Source organism: Salarias fasciatus, chromosome 6 (assembly GCF_902148845.1).
Source record: "Salarias fasciatus chromosome 6, fSalaFa1.1, whole genome shotgun sequence".
Lineage (NCBI taxonomy): Eukaryota > Metazoa > Chordata > Actinopteri > Blenniiformes > Blenniidae > Salarias > Salarias fasciatus.
The window spans coordinates 9,568,073-9,573,447 of record NC_043750.1 but is presented as its reverse complement, the minus strand read 5'-3'; the positions used below and the strand labels follow the sequence as shown (position 1 = coordinate 9,573,447).

Sequence of the window (5,375 nt, the reverse complement as noted above, 5' to 3'; positions counted from 1 at the left end):
TGATAAACACGGTGTTCATAATCCCCGAAACAACCCGCCAACACAGTCCCAGTGTCCTCGCTCCTCGACCCGCGACAGCTCGCCTCCTCTCACGTCCATTGCGTCACTTTCGCCTGTGTGTGCGTGTGTGTGGTTGGGGGGGGGGACTGTCCCTCTGGATTCCCAATCTTTTCTGTTCCAAATGTTCCAATTTCCCCCGGCCCGCCTCTCCCTCCGAATCGGCCAATCACGTCGCTCGCTTGTTCCAAATTCTTCTGTCGAGTTTTTGGCAACCAATGGGAGAGCCCCGATTGTTCCAATTAGGTCACGTGACTCGGGATTTGTTCCAATTTCCCCAGCCCGCCTTTCCCGCCGAATCGGCCAATCACGTCGCTCGCTTGTTCCAAAATCTTCTGTCGAGTTTTTGGCAACCAATGGGAGAGCCGCGATTGTTCCAATAAGGTCACATGACTCGGGATTTCCCGAGCACCATTGCGCCGAATTTGCATGATGCCGAATACCTCGACGCCGCCATTGGTTGTCACGGAGTCTACTGTGAGTACCGCAGCAACTTCTTTCTGTCATTCGAAAGAAATAATTTTGCAAAACTGCTTTAAAAGTCAGGAGTTTGATTGTTTTCAATCACACTGAGGTACCGTCGTGTTTTTTTAACTGGACGTGTCGAAATAATTGTGGAAAAGGTGCTGCTTTGTGTCAGACGCTGATGTACAGTTTTCCGCTATGTGTGTTAATCGCTTGGCATCATAGCGTGTTCTCTATGTGGTGTGATAGCAGGCTAACATTCATGCTGGTACGTTAATGCTCGACATTAAACCGCTTTATGGCTCTAATAAATAAGCATGTTTATATGCTTATGATTAGATGTTCACGTACAGGTACAGGTACGTATGTATGCTACATGTATGTGTGTGTGTGTATTCATGTGTATAATTTGGGTTTCCATATACATTTGTGTGACTGTGTACACACAGATCTATACACGTGTGTATATATAGAATGAGAGAATGTTGATCTGTAAGGCTGTCACTAATTAAAACAGACGAGTGACAAACAGGTTGAATAGTTTTCTGTTCTTTACAGGAACTGAGATCACAGTATTCTGCCTCTACAGTAAGTTCTCCTCACCGGTGTCCTCCATGGACCTTCTGTTCTCAGTCCTCTTCCAGTGCTGCTGCAGTCCTCTGCTCATTGTCATTTTTTCTGCTCAGATGGAACATCCAACATTTAGGAGGGCCCCTAATGGGACCCTTCTCCTGAAGGCCTCTGCTGAGGCTCAGGCTCTGGGGCCCAGAAGGCCGCTACAGGGCCAGACCAGCAGAGGAGGTGGAGGAGGCGGCCCGGGCCCACGTCGACGCCGAGGGTGGAGATGTCACCAACGCCACCCCGGTGTTCAGCCGGTGGGGGTCCAGTTCGGCCGGTACCGGGGCCAGACCTTCCACTGGCTGCTGGAGAACGACGTGGGCTCCGCAGTGAACCTGGTTTCCTCCCACCAGATGGATCGAGAGAGAACATGGTCTCAGTCCCCACTGATGGCCAACAAGGTGAATGACTGGACCCGATTGATTCCGACATCCAGTCTGACTGCAGCAGCTCTGACTCTGTTTTGTGGACCTGCAGGACGCCCTCACCCGGTACTCCTCAGCATACCCGGACTTTGGGGAGGCCGTCAGGTTCCACAAAGCCTTTGAGGAGGCCCGGGTGAAGTCCCTCCAGCCGGGACAGGAGGGACAGGCCCTTGTTGGCTTCGGGGATTTCAAGTTGGAGACCCTGCAGAGCCTGTACGAGTCTGAGGACCCCAAGAAGATCCGGTATGTTTTCACTGTGATACATTTCAAAACACTGACATGATCGAACATCTGCTGGATGATCAGTAAAGATCTCGGTCGCCTGAGGACCTGCATCATCTGCAGATTCGTCAACTACCTGCGACGGAAGGCAGCTCCAGGCACGCAGATGGAGAACGCCGTCCGCTACGTTAGAAGCCGAGACAGGCAGAGGAGGAACCTGCTGCTGCTGCCAGGACCTCCTCTCCTCCTCCTCCTCCTCTCCTCCTCCTCCTCCTCCTCCTCCTCCACTGTGAGCAGCAGCTCTGCTTCTGTCTCGGCTTCAACGCAGGCTCCCAGAGCTGCATCCCAGTATGTGTTTCATTGTGCCGATGTCTGTATATACTTGTTGTTATCACTCTTGACGTCATGTTTCTGTATTTCCATTCCAGCCTCCTGCAGACCAGCTCTTACCTCAAAACAACCCACAGATGAAGAGCTGGTCCAGGCGGTAGTTGACGCAGAAGAGTGCAAGTATTTGTCAAAGACAGACTGACACATGGAACATGTTGATAACAGAAACCTTGAATACGTGCTGACTTGTCTTTTCCTTCTGCTTTATAAATGTTTCTGAATGACTGCGGATCAGCAGGAGGGAGGTGGCGCTGCATTGCCGTAAGAGGACCCGAGGAGTGGAGGAGACCAGCAGGAGGATTAAGGCGCTCATCGAGGAGATGGACAGGGAAGGGGAATAGGGAAATCTGGGAGTACCGCTGCTGGACCACGAGCGCATCCAACAGGTCTGGATAGACCAGCAGAAGCACACGGCCTGTATTCAGGACCCCGAGGGCTTCCCTCTGTACGTAAAGACGGGTCCACTGAAGAAGGGTGGTGCGGAGCTCTGCTGCTGCCGCTGTGCTCGTGGCTCCACCTCCCTGGAGTCCTTCCACCTCCATTTAAACCGCTTCATCCCAGGTGGGCTATTACTTTTCAGGCAAACTGCTGTTTGAATTATTTTTGTTGTTCCAAATGCATAGAATTCATATTTTCCTGCCCTCCAGGGACCAGTGCCAGTGATGCACACTTCCAGGCGTACCTCCTGGAAGGCCTGATGCGCTGGAATGAAGACCGGATGGAGGAGGCAGGGAAGGGCAAGTCTGACATGAGGACTTACAGCAGCACTGAGAGGGAAGCTCTGGACCGCCTCAGCCGCAAAGCCCTCAAGGCGTCCTGGATGAGCGCTACCGGCCTCCTGGGGCTACACAGGCGTGGATGATTCTTTATTATCAACTCATATTTAATTAAATACTTTAAAAGCTTAAAACTTAACACAATGTATGTATTATACAGGTTGATCCCGAAAGACATGAATGGGATTCTTATGTCTAGTAACGGTGATTATGCCACTGATAGGAAGTATTGGAGAGTATATTTTAGAAACTTTATTGACTTGACTTTCATAATGTGTGTTGTGCTTTACATGTGTGTTATTTTCCAGGGGAGCTGCTTGGAATGGAGTGCCTGTCCTGTACAGTCGGTCTGGTAAATCCCTGACTGTCATGGACAATCCAGAGGAGGATCGGCTGGTGGAACAGATGGATGATGAGGAGGTGCGGGATGAAGGCTTCGTGGAGGAGGAACCGGAGGACCTCACAGTGCCCGTCCTCTCTGACCCCTCCGAGGCCGTCAACCTCTCCTCCTCTGCATCGGGACCGCCCTCTCCACAGCCGTCTACATCCAGCCAGGAAGCCTCTCCTCAGCAGCGCCCAGCCCAGCCTCCTCTCAGCCTTCTGCCCAGCTGAGTGCAGCCTCTGGTCCTGCAACATCAGCTGGCTGTGTTGTTGCAGACCAGGCTCCTGTAGACTATTTGTGATTAGTTTTTATTTGTTTGTACACTCTGAGATTTAACATGCCGTCTGTTGTATTTTAACACTTCCTTTTGCAGGCTCCAGTTCTTGGGCCTGATCAGGGGTCAGCAACCCCAAGTGTTCAAAGAGTGTTGAGAAAGTCTTGTATAAGCCTTATATGAAGGCAACTCAGGCTCTAAGTGTTTATTAGCCTACTATCGAAATGAGTAAGTTAGCTAAAAATACATAATGAGCATCATGATGAAATGTTTATTTTCCCTGCAGCACATCCTGGAGAGAATGAAACGCCACGTGACTACCCTGCTGTACGATTTTTGGTGCTTTGAGTTTCACTGCCATTACAGTATTAATGTATTGTGTTTTGTCGCATTGATGAAATTATAGAAATACAGTAAAGAAATCGGATTTTTGGTGTCCTTTGTATTTTGAGGATTTGAAAAAACAAAAACAGAATGGAACGCGCATAATCGGCCTCCTGTAGTGTCAGACCTTCCCATGGAAATAAAGTGCAATCCTCTTCAAACTTCAATAATACAATCCTCTTGTCTTTTTCCATTATCTGGGGCAACTGTACAAATAGAACAGCAGCCTTTTGAAAAGGTAAATAGGTTATATAAAATGAAAATAAGCAGTTTCATTTTGATTTCGGTGTATTTCTGTGCATTCTGCAAATGTCAATAGTAGCCTAAGTCAGTGCAAATGAATTAAATGCAGAACAATTCTTTTGTTTTCCCACTTATGGCGGCAACAGACACAAACGAAAAGGCCACAATTGCAAACGAGAATAAAACAGCCTGCGATTAAAAGGCAGCTCGCTTGCTTTTCGAAAATGTAAATCATAAAATTAAGATAAGGGCTTAATTTATCTCCCACAGTGTGGTCGGACTGAGGCTGCAGAGAGCTGGTTTCTGGTCTGTGGAGGTTTTTCCAGGGACCATGCTGGTCTGGGATCAGTGGAGTCACGAGACGAGCACGCTGCACCTGCGTGTCACCTGCAGCTCCGGAGACACGGGACGGAGACCACGTGCATTGTAACGGGATAAAACGGATTCAGACAATTGAGAGGTATGGCAATTCAACGTTTGATTATGTCGTAGTTTGCTCTGAATGTGTCGGAAAACTTTATTCAGCAAACTTTATGTAAGTATCAGAAGCTAAAAGACGAGAGACTGCACTGAGTTAGCTTGTGTAGCTAGCAGCAGCCCGCAAACCGAGTCATTATTAACGTCAGCTGGTTTTTTTGTGGTTGTTAATCGGATAAATTGAATATGACACGGTCCCAGACTCAACACCGGGGTTATTTTGCGGATGTGCGTGTTCAATATCTGGAACATATTTGTTACAAAAGGTAAATGTCTTGCTGTAAGGATTCCAGCACAATTTGTTATTATGAAGGCCTCAAGTCAAAGAATGTGTCGGCATCCCTTCGTGAATATTTCCGTGTGTAATGTTTTGGGCTCCATGCTCCAGTTTGCAGTGTTGATTGATCCACTGGCGGCTCCTCCAGCTGCGCCCTGAGAGCGGGCCAGTCAGCCTGCAGTTCCTCTGCTCTCCTGAGGCGGCGGGGGCGCTGTTTGTACTGAGATCACTGAAATGAATATTTGATGAAAAGTTTTGATATTTATGAAAATGAAAAATGAAAATGAGGAACGCTTCACGAATTTGCGTGTCATCCTTGCGCAGGGGCCATGCTAATCTTCTCTGTATCGTTCCAATTTTAGTATATGCACGACCGAAGTCGCAC

General features: G+C 48.6%; 1 non-coding gene across 1 annotated transcript; it reads right to left on the bottom strand.

Moving 5' to 3' along the window:
- Window positions 1-5,269: 5,269 nt before the first annotated feature.
- LOC115391177 (U6 spliceosomal RNA) lies at window positions 5,270-5,375 on the bottom strand. Its single transcript, XR_003931738.1, has one exon. It is a non-coding gene; the product is annotated as a U6 spliceosomal RNA (small nuclear RNA).